Genomic DNA, 19,495 nt, shown 5'->3' on the forward strand with positions numbered 1-19,495 from the left:
CAGTTATAGTACTAGGATGTGTGAAGGAACCCAATCTTGTCACACACACACACACAAATTTTCTATGGTATGAGCAATTCCATAAGAGAAAAGATTTTGTGATTAAAAATCTGTAAAGTTTAATTTTGCTTATACCTATTCATACACAAATTTTAATGTCACAATACTGAACAGCATGTGAATGGTTTGTTTTATTTGTTTTTCCTGTATCTTAAGGTAAAGTGACTATCCTTTGAAGTATTTTGAGTTTTGTTGTATTTAAAATTATTGCCTCCCTGCAAGTGAATGTATATGAATAAAGGGCACATTAAGTAAATATCTGTTGAGGGCAACGTGTTACAAGCTGAGACAAATGACATATTCATTATGAATTATTCATACTATTAGAGACATATATCTCAGTCATTAGGGAAGATGAGTGGTACTATTAGGAAGCTAGTGTGCATGGAGTCACTCATGATAATGGCCATTGTCAGGTTTTCATTTTTCTGTCACCATAGATAGTTACATTAAATTGGTATCAGACAAAAGAGTCAAGCCTTTTCATTCTTAAAACTCAGGGAACAGCAGATTTATTAGTGAATTCATAACCTAAACAAGTGGTGCATGGTCTAAAACAATCATGCCCAGAAAGATTTCTAAAGCATGTAATCATTTTTGTTTCATTCAGTGCATACCATGAGGTGCATTAGAGCTGGGGAAAGAGAATCATTAGCATGTAGCAGCGACTGCCTTCTTAATGATTCAGAGCTCATTTTTCTCATGCAAGCCAGCTTCATGCAGGAGTTTTGCTATGCTAATTCCTTCCTTAGGAGAGACAAATTCTCTAGAGGAAAAGGAGTGGCTGCATCAATGTTTTAGGACAATGAAGCAGTCTCTACCAGTAAATGAAGATTTGGGGGCTTCTTGCTTCTTTTCTCACCGCCTTGCCATCATGAGGCTTCTGACATATCTTAGATTCACTTGCTTTTCATTCCTGTTCAGGTTCTGTCTACTTTATCACTTCACCTGTTGAAATATTTTATCTCTTTTCTTCCCCACATTCACAAAATGGTGACTGGTTTCCCATTGAGGAAGGCAAAGACAGTATCGGTCTTAATTGTGGTATAAATGAATTGACTAAGCAGAGACTAGAGCAGTTGGCATTTAAACAAACAAACTCCCAAAACAGCCACCACCACCACCACCACCACCAAAAGACACATATGATTTTCTGTCCAGTTTCTTCTGTTGTTAAGCCTCTGATCTACTGAAAAGTCATTTATGTCTTGGGCAACTCCAGCAAAAGTGTCACTCTGCCAGAGCAATTTTTTACATTAACGAAGGAATATGAGAATCTTGGGTGTTAGAGGAGGACCTTTGGGAGGTACCCAAAGGAGAGGAGGAAGAACAGTGTCTTGCTACTTTGCCAAGCTTCATGCTTGTAGGTCACTTCAAGACTGCAAAATGTAGTGGCAGTGACTTTTAAGAATTCACTTACCATTTAGAAAGGTTTTTCAAGGCTACTACCTTTGTAGCACAGGAGAACAGCAAGAGTTGTCAAGGGCAAGACAACACTGGTACAATACTCAATCCTATTTACAATGCTGGAACTTTCAACAGCTCATATTTTCCTGAAGAGTCTCATAGTTCTCATCTTAATATAGAAAAAATAGTAATAAATTCCTCATAGGCTGTCATAAAACTATGACAAAAATGAGAAAACACAATAACAAGCTCAGAAAGCTTTTCCTCCAGTGCTTTCTCAATTCTAGGTGGTTCAGTTGTCCACATGCTGAGTTGTCGCCACAGTTCTTCAACTAGGCAATCATATTTAGAGAGTGTATTCATGTGTTCAAGGTGCTTACCTTAGCAGCTCACCTACATTCCTCAGCACCATCTTCCCCTATTCATCATTTAACACATTCTATAGCTGTTCATCTCTGGTACGTATCAGCAAGTGTAGGGAACAAGAAAGGACAAACTCTACTCTCTTTACCAGACTTGAAATCCAACAGGTGCAAAATGGTATGGTGGTCTTATACAAATTCACTCAAGACTAAACTGTACATATTTGGACAGGATCGACCTTTCTGAGTAATGTATATTTACTCTTTTCTTGTAGTAGAAAATTCAAAAATAAACAAAGGTATAAAGAAGAAAATAATACTCTATGATTTTAATATCTAGAAATACCCATTATGCTTATTTGGAAGTACCATACCACCATATTCTTCTAGCTTATATAATGATATATATGTATATATACATATACATATATATATATATATATATATATAACATATATAATATATGGGATATAATATAGAGTGTATAATTAACATGTTTTGAATATTAAAATACAGTAGAATATTATACAGTGAAAGCTAAAAAATTTTTAATTTTTTGTTGTCTTTTTGTTTTGATTTGACTCGACTTTCATTTTGGTTTGTCTTCATTTTGTGGTGTGGAGACTCATATGTAGGTGTTCTACCACTGAATCATATTCCTCTCCTGCATTAAAACTAATATGGTTTGATTAATTTACCAGCTTATAAAAATTACTTGTGATCCTTCCTATACCAGATCCAACAACCAGGCCTACCTCATAACAGAACATCATATATTGACCCTGCCTTCTTAAACTCTCTCCAATCCTACAATCTTTCCAGGTCTCAAATCCAGTGCCTGAGGCAAGGCTGTGATCCTTCTGTACCATTTCTAACCCCTAAACTTAGGCCAGGACACAAATACTGCATACTAGTCCAACCCTGGTGTCTACCTGATTTCTTCCTACCCACTCCATATCTAACCTCCAAGGTCCATCCTGCTGTCTCTGACATCAGATACAAAATCAGTGAAAGATGCCCATATGCCCAAGTCTCATCACAAAAACACAAACAATGAGGAAGATCAAAGATATATGTATCCATAGAAACCCAGCAATCCTATAGAAAGTTTTGACAATGTAAATTACTTGTATGAACCTCAGAATCTAGGACTTAAAAGAGCAATCATAAATTTTATTAAGTAATTCAAGGTGTTTAAAGAAGATATGAGCAAACAGCCCAACAAGCATGAATGACAATAAAGAAAATACAAACACAGGACTGAATGACAGGACAATGACAATCCAGGATTTGAAAACTGAATTCAAGAGAGAGAGAGAGAGAGAGAGAGAGAGAGAGAGAGAGAGAGAGAGGTTGAAGAGAGCTATACTGAAATGGAGAGGAACTGAAAAACTCAATATCCAACTTAGAAAACCCAAGGGAAACCCTTACAAGTAGAATCGATCAAGAAAATCGGATATCAATACACAGGAATAAAGTAGAGAAATTAGACCACACAAGCAAAGAATATGTTTTTTTTTTTTTTTAATATATAGGAAAGAAGGATACAGGAACTATGGGACACTATAAAAAGATTAAGTCTTTGAATTATAGGCATAGATACATGAGAAGAGTTTAATCAAGGTCAATGACTTACACCAGCTCCTCAAAATGATCAAAGAAGAAAGCATCACTTAAACTAAGATGCAGGAAGCACACAAAATACCAAATAGATAGGACCAGAAAAAAAGGCTGTTCATGACATATCATAGATAAAATACTAAATATAAGGGACAAGGAAAAATTGTTAAAAGCAGTGAAAGAAATCACACAAGAGACATATAAAGGAAAACCCATCAGAATAACAGATAATTTTTTAAAATAGAAACTTTGAAAGCAAGAAGAGCCTAGAGCAATATGCTCTAAGTTCTAAAAGACCCTAGACTATTGTACCCAGAAAAGCTATATGCCAGGGTTGAAGTAGAAAGACAAAAATCTTAAACACATATCCAAAAGATGTCCAACCACATCACAAGGACACTTGCTTCACTATGTTCACAGCAACTCTATTCATAATAACTAGATACTGGAAAAAACCTAACTGTCTCCCAACTGAAGAATGAATAAAGAAAATATGGTACATTTACACAAAGGAATATTACTCAGCTTTTTAAAAACAATAGCATTATGAAACTTGCAGGCAAATGGATGAAACTAGAAAAGACCATCCTGAGTGAGGTAACCATAACTCAGAAAAACAAACACGGTTATGTATTCATAAGGGGATATTAGCCATAAAGTACAGGATAACCATGCTATAATCCACAAACCCAACAAAAGCTAAGTAACAAGTAGGACTCAAGGGAGGATTCTCACTGAGAAGGGGGAATAAAATAGACATTTGAGTTATGGAGAAATCTGAGTGAGGGAGGGGAACACAAGTATGGGGACGATTGCTGGAGAGAGAACTGAAATGAGTTCTGGAATGAGTGTGTGGGGGTGGTGTGTAGAAAGAGTGTACCTATGGAGAAGCTAGAAATCCATGACAATGTAAATGCTCAGGGATCTATGAGGGTGACCTGAGCTAAGACTCCTAGCAATAGGAGATATGAAACATGAAACGGTCACCTCCTGTAACCAGGCAAGGCTTTCAATGGAGGAAGGGGGATACCAATCCAGCCACAAAAACTGTGACGCACAAGTTTTCCTGCCTATAAGAGGTGCCAGGATAAAGAGGGAGCAGAAAGTGAGGGAATGGTCAACCAATAACAGATCCAACTTGAGTCCCATGCCCACCCCTGACACTATTAATAATATTCTGCTATACTTGCAGACAGGAGCCTAAGCATAACCATCTCCTGAGAGGCTTAACTCAGCAGGTGACAGAAACAGATGCAGTGACACAGAGACAAACATTAGGCAGAACTCTGATGACCTTGTGGAAAATGGGGAGAAAGGATTGAAAGAACCAAAGAGGGTCAATGACATAACAAGAAAACCTACATAAATCAACTAACCTGGACACGTGGGGGCTCACAGAGACCGAACCACAAAGCAGAGAACATGCCTGGGACAGATAAAGTCCCCCTTACACATATGTAACAGATGTACATCTTGGTCCTCATATGGGACCTCTAACAGCAGGAGCAGAGCCTGTCTTGGTGCTTTTGGATCCCTTTTCCCTAAATGGTTAGCCTTGTCTAGCCTCAATAGAAGAAGATGCACCCAGTCCCACTACAACTTGATATGCCAAGGCAGGTTGATATCCTTCTCTTCTCTGGGGAAAATGGGAGGGACTGGAAGGAGAGGAGGGAGGGGGGAAGCTCTGAATGGGATGTAAAGTAAATAAAAATTAATTAATGAAAAACAATTAATTTTTCACAAGACAAGCCCTGCAGAGTATACTGGAAGCAGTATTGGCAACTGAGAAGAGCACTAAGCATAGTCAAGAATCTGTAGGGAAAAAAAAAAACCCTATAATTACTGGAACACAAAGTATGACTAAGAGTACAAACAGAAGACATGTAATAAAATTACTGCAGTAACATAAACCTTTTAATAATGACTTTAAGCATTAATAACCTCAATGCTTAATTTAAAAAGAAAAAGGCTAGCTAAATAGATTAAGAAACAAAATCCATAAGGAAACTTATCTTAATTACAAAAAAGCAAACAGAACACCAAATAAAAAAAAATCCCAGAAAAGAACATCCCCAGGGCATAGTGTAGTTAAAACACTAAGAGTACATAACAAAGAAACCTGAAATGGCAGAGAAGAAAGAGGATGGAAGGGAGAAGGGAGGGAGAAAGAGAGGCAAGCTACATACAAAGAAAAACCCATCAGAATAACAGCTGATTTCTCAAGGGAAAATTTGAAAGTCAGAAGACCCTGAAACAAGGTGTTCCAAGTCCTAAAAGAATACTACAGCCAATTTAGACTAATACGCACAGCAAAACTATCTGCTATAATTGAAGGAGAAAAAAAAATGGCTTTTCATGATATAAACAGCCTTAAAAAAAACCTTATAGCCAACAAATCCAATCTAAAGGAAATGCAGGAAGCAATGTTTCAGCCTGAAGAGGGGAGTGAACATAACAAAGAGATGGTGGAAAGAAATATGAAGCTTAATTATTAAAACACAAAATACCACTGAGAACACAAACAACAAAAATTAACAATATGAGAGCCACAATTTAACACACTGCTCCTCTGTTTCCCTTCAAAGAAGAGCAGGCTTCTCAGGCATATCAACTGAACATGGCATACCATGATGCAGTAAGATTACTCACAAACCCTCCTATCAGGCAACCCAATTAGAGAAAAAAGGTCCCACAAGTCAGAGACACCTCCACTCCCACTACTAGGATCCCACAAAACCCCATACCAAACAACCACAATGTTCAGTAATAATATGAAATGTAACTAGCCTTAATTCTCCAATCAAAAGAGACTAGATGGTTTAATGGTTCAAGAAACAAAACTCTCTGATGCCTACAAGAAACATATGTTTTAAAGACAAGCACTACCTTAAAGTAAAAGAATGAACAAAAGAACTCCAACCAAATGAGACCAGGAAACAAGCAGGTATTGCTATCATATCTGATAAAATAGACTTCGAAGTAAAACTAATTGAAAAGTGTATTGTAATCACGGGACAATGATCTAAGAAGACATTACTATCTTACCAAATCTGTGCCAAACTCAGATTCAAAAAAAAAATCTCCTTCTGAAATTAATGACACTGATTAACACCAATCTATTAAAAGTTTGTGACTTCAGTACCCCACTATTTCCAAAAGACAGGTCATCTGGATAAAAAAGAAACAGAAAAACATCAAAATTGATTGACACTATACATCAAATGAACTTAATAGTTATCTACAGAATATCCAGACACTAGAGAAATACATCTTCTAGGCAGCACATGACAGTGTTAGGAGATAATTTCCCAAGTTCAACCATCTTAGGAACAAGTTCCACCTTGCTGGCAGAGTCAAAACTGAGTTCATATTTCCAGGCCCTGGAACCATGCTCTATCCTCCTTCATGTTTGCCTGTTAACCAGTAAGGAATGCAAAGAGGGAAGTTACCATGATCCTGCTGCCTAAACCAAAGCGCAAAGTCAGAAATGTGCTGCCTGTCTTGACTTTGTTGACGATGTACAGCCTGCCCACTCCTTTGTTCCCTCATTACTCTAGAATTCCAGGTTAGAGTCCAGGAGGGAACCTGACTACCACATGACTCCAATTGCATGTTGGTTCAAACTTCAGAAGTCTGACTCCAAACTGTTTATTTTAGGCATATTCAAATATAGTAGAATCTAGTTTAAAAGTATTTTGTGGTGATTAACCTAATCCCAAATGGACAACAAAGCAAACCTAAATTTTCCCTAAGAAACAAAGTAGGCTAAACAAAGAATGAGGCATGACTACATCAAAACTCTTTGTAAAATACATGTGTTTTTAAATATAGGTTCTATAGATTAGGAAAAATAACATTGCTGGAACGATGTGAGAGGATCCAGTTTTGGCTACGTTGCACACAGGTCAGCAAGCTAAAGATGACGTTAGCTCCAGTCTTCTGAGTTAGAAAACAGGTTTTTCATTCCTTCTCTTGAAGGGATAACACTGTGTCCCTAACAGTCCACATTTCTAGATTCATCAAAACCAACAAAGGATTCAGCAGAAGGAAGGAAGAAAAGAAACGAAATCAAAATAAAACAAAGAGGGTGTGATTATGAACCTGCTCACATGCAGAAGTCTATTGTTAATATGACTTTGGAGGTCACCATTCCATCTTTAGTAAAGCAACAGGGTTCTTACACTCTGACTGGCTCTTAACTAACAGCCGCTTGGAAGATTCTAGATACTCCCATGGGCCCTCCTGTTTGTTTATTGGGGGCGGGAAGAGCTGTGAATTGCAGCATCTTAATCCTCTACTTTATGGCTAATATTCACTTATAAGTGAGTACATATACCCTGTATGTCCTTTTGGGTCTGGGTTACCTCACTCAGAATATTTTCTAGACCCACCCATTTGCCTGCAAAAATCATAATGTTCTTGTTTTTAATAGATAAGTAATATTTCACTGTGTAAATGAACTACATTTTCTTTGGGGAGGTGAGATGATACACGGGGCTTCTCCTTCTCAGTGGAGAAGAGGAAGGTGGAATGAGGGGAGGGAGGATCTCTGTGAGGGGGGGTAATCGGAGGAGCTGGGAGGCTGATATTGGGATGTAAATCAAATAAATTAATTAATAAAAATTAAATAATCTGAGCCCAGTACTCTGGAGTCTGAACATAGATGCCATTAGCTTTTAACAAGGAATCAACAGAGTGGGAATATAGACTCAAAGCCCTTTGCCAGCATCCAACAGTGTGTGATATGCGTTGCTAGCCAGAGAGTGACACACCATGGCTGTCCTGTCCCTGACATGGGAAGTTTGCTCACAATGAAGCTGGGCTCTCTTAGGAGTCAGCATGCTCTCTGGATGGCTCCTGATACCATCCTAACAGATGGGAGCTCCAGTTGTGCCCGTCATCCTGGAGATATCCTACATCACTTAAGGCCTCCAAGATTTCTCTTATTGCAAAAACATGTTGGATTGCCAAGTGGCTCTACCAGTACCTCTAAGTTGCCCCCATAGAAGGATTTCTTCTCGAAGTTAAGCCTGAAGCCGAGATGTTTAGTACCACTTCCCATATTTCTGCTACTGTGCTGCTGTTCTCTCATGACCGTAAGGACGGTAAACAGAAGATCTACTCACTTAAAACATATTTTAAGCATAAATACACTGTTGTTAAATATAGGCACAGTGTTCGACATGAGCTCTTTACACCCTGCATAACTGAAACCACACACCTGGAACCTTTACCCTCCCTTCCTCAATCTCCATCCTAACGAGTGCTTCCACGTGCTAACTGTATTCCCCATCTGTGTCTTACCTGTTTGCTCACTAACCTCAATAGCTGTTTTCCTTCAACTACCTTTTTCATATATTTAAATTTCCCTTCCCTTCTACTCCTGATAATGCTGTAGGCTTCAGGAGTTAACAGGTCAAGGCAATTGTTCTTTGTGCCACAGGAGGAAAAGACGATAAAGAATGTATATAAACATTCTCTAAGACATTAAAGAACTGGGAAGTCTCCTCCCATGGTGTCACATCGACCATCCTGACTGTCCCACAATGCAATCCCATGAGACCCAGGAGTCACTCTGGGCTACCCAGTCATTACAAGTAAGCAATATCTATCCTCTTCTTAAAGTTCCAATGACAAACCAAGGTACTATTTCACCAATGGTCACTCGGGAACTGATGAGTTCATTAGGCTTGCACACAGAGCGTAGGTGAATGGTCACTTACTGGAGTGTTGATGCTCCTTCACGGAAGTCTGGATGAGAAAGACTTTACCCAGCAGGCATGGCGGCTTCCCCAAACAGAGCCTCATGGATTGTGCTCCTCCAACCAGATGCCTTCACAGATCTCTATAGTCTAGCCTCTCTGGGGCTGGGTCAGTAAAAGCAAAATTACATACAGCTGGTAGTGGGGCTCCTTAGGTAACATCCTGATCTACCCACCCCAGTATGTGGGGATATGAACAGACAGGCCAAGTCTGGATGAGATGATCTTTTGCAAGGAGGCATACCTATACCCTCCAGATAGTGAATAGTGAATTTGGATGGTTTTTTGTTTGTTTGTTTGTTTGTTTGTTTGTTTGTTTTTTCAGGTTCAGAAGTTAGTCCCAGACAGACTCCTTCCTCTGGCTTTTACATTCCTTCTGCCTGCCTCTTTTGCATAAGTTCTTGAGCCTTGGTTGGAGGGGTGGGCTTGACCTAGATGTCTGTTTTCATCCAGCTGCAGGGAAGTAGCAAACCCTCCTGCCCTTTTGTTGTGTCTCATCTCCAAAATTCAGCTGGTGGCAAATCTTGGGGTGTGTTTTTCCTAGTAGAAGACACAAGTGAGGTAAAGGAGACAAAAAAAAAAAAAAAAAAAAAAAAAAAAAAAAAAATTGGAAATGCTGACATTATCCAGAAAATATCCAGCCATGGACTTCAGTGTTAATGGTTACAAACACAAATCACAAGTGTGGGGAAGGACTTTAAAAGATATATCATTTAACAATCAGTAGCAGTTTTAGCAGGTTTTATTCTTTTTTTTCATTTCACCAAAGCCCATGACTTCTCTGGTCACAGGTTTTTATTTAGTTCCTCATACAAGGAATGAATTTCTCCCTTAGGGGGCCTTAAGACCAAAGAGAAAATTCGTGCTACTCAGAACCGCTCACACTACAATTGTGTAGCTGGCACAATTTTCCTTATACTTTCATGGGGAAGCATTCAGGATCCACAGCTGACTAGGAATGCCAGGCTTAATTCTCCCCTAAATCATTAATACCAACTTCTGACACTATAGGAGCTAGCACACAGGAACAAATTTCAGACCCAGCATTATTACCCAAGGTTGGGCACAGGGACAAATTTCAGACCCAGTTTTATTTCTCAAGGTTGGGCAGCCAAAACACACATCTTCTGAATAGAGTCTCATCATTCAGTTCTCTATAGTTCCAACATCTGAGGCAATATTCTTTATTGCTTGAGGGGCCTCTAGCATTTCTGTGGTTAACAATTCCTAGGGAGGTAACCCAGTCCTAGCACTGGGATTCCCAACCAACCACCACATAGCCTCTAGGTGTGTCTGTTTATACTTTATGTATTGTCTTTAGCGTTTACAAACACAGGCTAGTACAAATTCCTTTGTGAATATCACATGTGCCTTACTCCACCACAGCACCCCCAAGCAATCCCACAGCAACCTAAGGCATTTGTACCCTTTGTGAGTGACTTTCCCATGCGTGTTTCTTCAGGTGCAGTCACATGTCTCAAATAAGTCTGCAAATCTACAGAACACTCAAAAGTTAGTGTTGATGCTGTTCATATGTAGCAAAACATTTATAAAGAGGACTGACCGGCAGAACAATGATGCAAAGTCCAAAGCCAAAACAAGTAATGGGAGGATGGAGATAACCCTTGGTGGTTTGCTTTAAAGTTCATTGTCAGGCTTGGTCTCTCTGAGTGTCATATTACAGAAGTTCAAAACTGCCAGCAACCTTGGCCACAGATTTAGGGACATGGCTCCCATTTTGAGAGGCCTTTGTCCACAGAAGGGCATGTAGTGGGAATTACCCTCATCTCCTGATTAGAAGTTGCTTTTTCTCCTGAGGTGGATAGCTGGTCTGGCCATAAAGCCCTCCTCAGGCTCACCAACACAGACTTTGGTCACCCAGTTGCTTTATTCCTAAGGATTCCAGTTAGGTACAAGTCCAACCACATCTGTGTTCTGGAAATGTAGAACCTGGTACCCTCCTTCTTACATGCTCTACTTGCTCTAAGTACTTGTTCTACTTGCTCAAGTAAGTCAGATTGACCAAAGCCTCTCCTGCTTTTTATAGAGGGAAAAGCTGTTATATGGTGCCTAGTTTATAGACCCATACAAGACTAGGATTATGGTAAACCTAAGAAATTGATTTTGCAGTGACAGTGAGATTAGTATGGTGTGTCAGTGACAATGTTGAGCTATATTGTGGAGGCAAGAGAGATGGGTTTCGAGTGCCAATTCCTAGCTCAATAACAACATGGACTCCTCAGCAGGAATGGTGGCACTCATGTCAAGTCTCAGACCCCAGTAGATTGCAGCAAGAACATGAACCCCTCTACAAGGATGGTGATTAAATGAAAGTAACATTTATCAGGAGCTTAAAAATAAAAGGACACCAATGAGGCAACTGCTTTAGCTTGAGAAGTCAACTATAAGGATGAATTCTTTCTTTTGGCTCCTGGTTTGTGGGGTTTCAATCTATTGGATGTGAGGCAAGGCTGACATCGTGGTAAAAGTGGGTGGAACAAGAGGCTCTTTACTTCATAGTAGACAAGAAACAAGGAGGAAATAGGAATGAAATAGAATTCACAAGGACTTCCTTTAGTGACTTACATCTTCTAGCTAAGCCCATCTCCTAATATTTCCCAAAGCAATCAAAATATAGCCACTTGCTAGGTACCAAGCTTTCTGAATACATTAGCTACTTTTTAGGAGAGTGCTTTCTATCCAGTCCAAAAGAAACAGGAAGGCTGAAGTTGGAGTAGAGTGAGTTGTAGATCTATAAATATGTACATGATACTTTCCCAGAATTCCTCGGCAGCCAAATTGATGAGTAAATCAGAATTTCTAATAACCATCCATCTAAGGACACAGGCCAACACAGTCTTGTATATCTGGGATAATTCATATGAAGGACTTTGCAGAGATCCTGGCTTACAGGAAACACTCTGTTGTTATGAGCATGGGTTATTGGGCACTTGTGAATATGGAATGCCGAGGATATATATGTACCGTGTCCAGCTTTATCACCCAGTGAGATCAAACATTGTTGAAGAGGCAGGGGGAATTGGGGGGCTTATTTATTTATTTATTTATTTATTTATTGTCAAATTTGTGAACTTGCTGAATATCTGTTATATGTTGGGGCTGAATCTTATTTAATCTCCACAAGAGCTATATGATAGAGATATTAGTTCCTGTGTTGTAGCAATGAGGACATTGAGATTGAGAAATATCGACTAGGTTGCCTCAAGTGACAGTGCATCTATAAACCCCAAACAGATACCAAATCCAAACAAAGCTGAACAAATTAACACATCATAATGGCATATCAAAATTTTAAGAATACAATAATTTTACTTGAGGACTATCTAAGAAAATATAGAGTGTGTAAATATCTTGCAGATGGCAAGGTCATAGTGAAACATTTGTGTTGAGTATTTTCTGTTTCTTCTTCTTTCCCTCTGAGTGCCATGTGTAAACCTCCCAGGAATAACGATGTTCACAAGACATCTCTATCAATATCACACCAGGAAAAAAAGACTTCTGTGTAGAGATAGCATTGAGCATCTTCTAAGATTCTACATATGTCAACAAAGTTAATGTGTCTCCTATGAACATTGTACTTCTATGGAAAAGATTCCACCATTCCTGTTATCCACATTATATGACTAACAGAGATATTGAAGAGATGAGAGCATAGGTTATTTAGGGGGCATATCAGGAATTTCCACAAATAGCTAACCACCAAACTGTCCTATAGCCTCTAAGGAGGACCTCTGTCCTTTAAAAGAAACTTAAAAATGTTCATCTGAAAGTGTAACTCAACTTTCTAGGGAGAATATTGATGTCAGAACTTGGAGATTCTGACATTATATGAATTATTCTCAATATTTCCCATCATAGGAAAGCTCATGTATGCTTCTTGCTTCCTATTCTTTGGCTTCATACACTGGGCTCCATACCTTCTGATGTAGATCTGATCTCATTTTGCAGGATACAAACTGGTTTTCATAGTGCTTAGGTAGGACTGTAACAATGGCAGTACCAAGAGACCTACTGAAAGAAAGATGAAAGAAAATCCAGCCGCGCGCAGAATAGACCACTTCAGACCACGCGGTTCCAAAGGGGGGGTTATTCAGAAGATGGGGCAAAGGTGGGGAGAGGTAGGTGGGAGAGATAAGAAGTTAAAGAGAGTGCGAGTCGGGGGTCCTGCCTGTTTTATATGGGAGGTGATGTAGTATCTCCCAGGTAAAGGTGAGGTAGCCAGGTGGATTCTGGGAGCGTGCGCCTGTTGCCTCGGCAACAATGTGGGAGTCGCCTAAAAGTGACGTCACTGGGTTCGGAGCCTGATACCAACACCTACTACTATAGAAAAGGAAATACCATATGGACGCTACTACATCAATTCTTAATGCTTCCATGGCCTTCAAGGCCTTTCCTCCTGGGACTTCTGCTATTATTCCATGAATGCTTTGGTAACGTTACCATATTCAAAGTAAAAAAAAAAAAAATCCTTTGTGGTAAAAGAATGGAGAGTTTCCTCATTTTTAGGTTTCAGTCTATTAAATAGAACCAGAAGAAATAACCTGACATTTCTAGGTTGTCAAAAAGACAACTTCCACATTATACTCTCACTCTGTGAAGCACGCAGGCATATATTCATGCTATCCAGCTGGGAGATGGATCTAAATGACAAGGGCCTCACTGGACTCAGACTCCCTTGCTCCTCAGTTGGGTAAGGACCTCCCCATAGGTCACACTCATGTTGCCAGGCAACTTCTTCCTTCAGAATGAGAAAAATCCCCAGAGGACCCTCATTCCATATGCAAACAGGCTTCTGGCAGCTGCTCCCACCAATTCCATAAACATGTCTGGGCATGTCTGAATCTTTCTTATTGCTAAATTCAGATTCCCCATTACACTAATTGAAAAGACCAAAGGTAATTCTGTCTACTTTTCATTAGTGAGATCCGATGACATATTAGATACATACTAAAAAAACGATATTGTAATATTATCATTTATCTTCATTTAGAGAGCCATCTACCCCACTTCCTGTAAGGACATCTTTTGCCATTCATCTTGGGTAAAACCAGCATAGGGAAAAATGTTGCAGAAATTTTTAATCCTAACCTAGGGCCCGACCTTTAACCATTTAGTTTCCGGATAAAAATCATCCGTAAGACAATCCCCAGTTATTACTTACTGTTAGAATTCTGTCTAAACTCCACCACCCCCCACACTCCCCCCCCCCCAGTTACCTGGCAACAGCCAGCCAGGTATGCTCCTCCCCACAGTTACCTGGCAACAGCCAGGTAGGCCTGGCCCACTATAAAAGGGGCTGCTTGCCCCCTCCTCTCTCTCTTACCCTCTTACTCTCTTGCCTCTAGCTTCTCTGTCCCCTCCCCCCTTCTCTTCCTCTCTCTCCACGTGGTCATGGCCGGCCTCTATTTCTCTTCTTCCATCTTCTTCCCCCCACTTTTGCCCTATCTCCTGAATAACCCCTCCCCGCCCCCCCCTTAGAACCATGTGGTCTGGAGTGGTCTGTGCTGAGCTGAGGTCGGACTTCTAATGCGGTCGACTAGCGCGTACTATGTTTCATCTGGGCTGCTTCTAATTCCAATTGGCCAGCCCTCAAGACCACATTTTTTATGGCTCACCTTACCCATCTTCTCCTCAGACTCCAGGCCCAGGAAACCTAAGCCCCACCTATGTCTCTTCTGCCCAGCTATTGGCTGTTGGCATTTTTATTTACCAATCAGATATAACTTGGGGGCATGGTCACAGGTCAATATGCAGACTCCAGGTCTTAGGGGCCCCGCACTTAGCATTACAATAATCAGCGGAACCAAACCTCAATAGAAAAATCCTGGACAAATTAATTTTTTTTTTTTTCTGGAGGCTTAGCTCCAGAAACCTACAGTGGTACACTATTTATTAAGAACACCCAAAGTTCCAGGTACTGCTAAAAGTAAAAGTCAAAGATGATTGCAGCATAAATCCTAACTTCTATTTCTCAAAGCCCTGAATGTCAGCCATAAATTGAAGCATAATATTGAGATCGGGTGCATCCTGTCCTGAGGTGCTCCGTATGGTAACTGCTGACTGTTTATTGTCAAATTGACACAAACCTAGACATATCTGAGAAAAGGAGCCTCAACTGAGAAAATGCGTCCACCATATTGGCTTATGGGAAAGCCTGTGGGACATTTTCTTGAGTAATTCTTGATATGGAGGGGCTCAGCCCACTGTGGGTGATGTCACTGTTGGGCAGGTGGTTCTGAGTTGCATGAGAATGCAGACTGAGGGAATTATGGGGAGCAAGCCAATAAGGAGAATTCTTCCATGGCTTCTCTTCAGTTGCTGCTTTCAGAGTCCTATGCTGACTTCCCTCCATAAAGGATTGTAAGATGTAAGGGAAAATAAACTCTTTCCTCCCCAGGTTGATTTTAGGTATGGTCTTTATTCACAGCTAGTAGAAAGCACACCGAGACCCTATATAAAAGAGTGTTTCCTTAGGCTTGTTGTTGTTGTTTAAACTTTGCCTTGCCCCAAAAGACTCCAATTTATATGCAGTTTTTGAATGCACTTTGATTCTGTGTATGTGGGTCGACATAAAAATAGCATGATCTGTCTGGCACTATGCATAAGGCACAGACTGTTAACTGATTCCTGGAAATAGAAAGGGTACTAATCTACAAATTTATTAGGATAAATTTGGAAGGTAGAGGTACATGGGTATATTAAAATCATATCAGGCAACTCAAGCCTGGGACAAAACTTATTGGCTACAACAGACCAAGGAAAAGGTATAATGCTTACACCAGAATCACATAAGAGATGGACACTTAGCACTGGCATGACCACCACCCGACTTTCATCTCAACATACACTTTGTGTGTCAAGGCCCAATAGACAGAAAACTCTTGACTTGTCTCATGGGTTTCAGCTTGGCTTTGTCCCCTCTGCTGATGTGGGCTACTCGAATTACTGTCTTCCTGTCCTCCTGCTCACCCATCTGGACATGCCACCTATCCATCTGCTGATTCATCAGCTTGGACCAGGCCTGACTTTCACCTCTGCAAGCTGCACTCAACTCTGACCCTGCAGCCAGACTCTGCAGCAGCAGTCACAGAACCTCCCCTGAGACATCCAGCTGGTCTCTTATCTCATCCCCATAGACTCCTTTACACTTCAATCATTGTCCAGCTATGATTTTTCAGGCTTCTTTGGAAGGACAGAGAAGGCCTTATCTTAGGAGTCTTTGCTTCTTTAATCAACTTTGTTGTCATGTTGAAACTTCTATATACACATATAGAGGTATATTTACCATGTGTAGTGTGTGATCTGAGAGTTAATGTCCATAATTAAAACTGGAATAAAAGAACTTGTGGTTTGTCTCTTCTAGGATTATCAACAAAAGGGAGGCTCCCTGGCAAATCATTGCTAGTAAATCTGGTGTAGCTTGTGGATTTATTGTTGTTAAATACATTCTGATGATTTTGGAGAGACACAAATTGTGTCTGTTTCTGAAATAGTGGGCTTATGGCCATACAGTAAGATGTGCTGTGTGTGGCGGTAGATAATTTTAAAACCAAAGAAATAAAAGTCAAAATTTGATACATATAAAAAAATACCATAGTACCTTTTATATTTAAACTTTGGAGCCTATTTCTTGTGTGTGTGTGTGTGTGTGTGTGTGTGTGTGTGTGTGTGTGTATGTGTGTATAATTCAGGTATATTTTGATATGTGTGGACATGACCATGTGATGTTAGTCCCCAGACAGCCTTTGTCCTACACTTATTTAGGTAGGAGCTCTCTTTTACTTTTCAATAGATTTTTTAAAAGATTATTTATTATGTATATAGCATTCTGCCTGCTTGTATACCTGCAAGCCGGAAGAGAGCATCAGATATCATTACAGATGGTTGTGAGCCACCAGGTGATTGCTGGGAATTGAACTCAGGACCTTAGGAAGAGCAGCCAATGCTCTTAACTTCTGAGCCATCTCTCTAGCCCGTACATTTTTAATTAAAATGGAATTACATCATTTGTGTCCTTTCTTTTCCTCTTTCAAGCCCCTCCCAGGTATCTTCCCTGCATCCTCTCCCATGTCCCTCTGCTAGACTCGCATAATTCCATACTGCATTCTATAGTCTTATCCTTATACTCACAGATAAGTGTAGCCATCAATCCTCATCAGACATTTCATCTTATGGCAGATGGAGATCATCATGGAAGCACATATCTGGACACAAAGCAAATATCAACCGATTGTGGGAAGCCCAGCCTCAAAGGATTTATCTACATCACAGCTCCTCCTTGTATGGATCAAAAACCACTATGAAAGAAGGAGTGGGAAGATCATGAGAACCAGATTTCCAGGAAGTCTGCTAAAAATGGCTCCATCTATGGCAACATCAGTAGACATGCCAACATGGAAGGGAGAACAGGAGTCCCTCCAAAAACCAGGGCTGGCAGAGGAACAATCTCCATGAGGCAAGAAGGAAGTCCAGTTCAATACAACTCATAGCCAGGGTTGGTTTAAACTTGTAGGGTCTGACACCAGGCAGTTTATTTAGGCATATTTTAGTGCGGCATAGTTTTGGAAAAAGGCTGTCCTGGTAAATTTTCTCAGTTCCATGTGTTTAACAGAGCTTTAGGCATAAGCACATCTGAAATTCTTTTGCAAAGTACATGTGACTTCTACCATAAGAATGGGTTCCATAGCTTAAGGGCCTAAAAGAGGATCTCGTATGGTGTTGGTAGGATGCTATCACTTGGTGATAGATGACTGTGTGATAAATAAATAGATGGATTAAGATATGGTATAGGATGTGAGCATCATGCCTGGCTTCATCAAATATCACTTCTATAAAAAGCAATTTGACAGAGGATGATAGGCTGCTTTCAGTCTGAAGTGTTTGTGCATCTTAAAACCAAGTGGAAGACTTTATTATCGTGGAGGGAAATGAGTCTCATTTAAAGAGGTAATCTCCTTAGATGACTTTCAAGCACCAGTCATACGCAGCAAGCATTTCTTTAAGACCAGCAGGTTGAGAGAACTTTACTGCTCTGGCTTTAAGCAAATCTTGTTTGATTTCCAGGTCTAGTATTTGTAGGCTCACCGACATCCAGCCAGAGATGCTTAGCACAATTAAGGCTCAGTGCTCATCCATAGTACAACTGATGTTTGTCCCATAATATTGCTGTGAAGATGAAGCAGGGTACCAACACAAATGCCAGCACAGAACAGCACAGCAGTAAATCACCAGTTCCCATCAGGCTCTGATCATTTAATATGAGTGTTGCATTGTTTCTTTTTCTTCCTCTTGGACATCAACAAATGCACAGTTTCTTGTCATGTATTTTAGGACAGGTATTGGGATTCTTCCAAAGCCAAGCTAATGACATCATGCCTTTACATTACATGTCACCTTAGTCATCAAGACTATCTTCTCCACCTATACCCCTTCTTTCCTAGTCACCAGCTCTTCTTTATTGTCCTACAACATTGACCTATGCGTTCTCCCTATCCCTCCCCTTCCCTCCCCCTCCCTCCCCCTCCATCCCCTTCCCTCCCCCCTTCTCTCTCTAGAGAGATGCACTTTTCTCTTTGTACTAGGGGCTTCTAGTGTATTACATACACTCAATGTATGTTTGTTGAATGATGGCATGCTTGTCATGTAATGAATAAGGATCGGTTTTAGAAGGGATGAAGGACACTGACACAATTAAGTATCAGACATTGAAGGGGCTATTAGCATGTGTTTGTGGCTACGTATGGATTCAGAGTATAGCCAGTGCTCACTTTATAGCCTGGCAGGTGGCAGATGGTCTTAGTAACCAACTGAACCATGTGTCACTGAGCGTTGTCTCCTGGGTAATCCCCAGTGCTGTCTTCAGATTGTACCACTATTGACAGATGGAAGACTGGTTACACTAGTTGCTTGAGAACCCATTTATTACTTGTCTAAATCTCCCTTTGTTTCTATCTTATGATTGAAATTTTTATCCCATGCCCCCACTCAATGCTCCACCTTCTGAAGGCATCAAGTGAAGTAGAACAGGAGAATAGCTCTGTTCCCACAAGGATGCCATTCTACAAGCCTGAGCAGAGATGCCAAACATCCCAAGGCTTCAGAACACTAGTTCTGTCATGTTCTAAAAGCCAAATCTGGAAACTTTTCTGTCTCCCTCTGTTGGCTAGTTTTACATCAACTTAAGACAGCCTAGAGCCATGGTTCTTAACCAGCAAGTCATGACTTCTTTGGGGGTCAAACAAACAAAAAAACCTCTTTCACAGC

This window comes from Arvicanthis niloticus, chromosome 16 (genome assembly GCF_011762505.2).
Source record: "Arvicanthis niloticus isolate mArvNil1 chromosome 16, mArvNil1.pat.X, whole genome shotgun sequence".
Lineage (NCBI taxonomy): Eukaryota > Metazoa > Chordata > Mammalia > Rodentia > Muridae > Arvicanthis > Arvicanthis niloticus.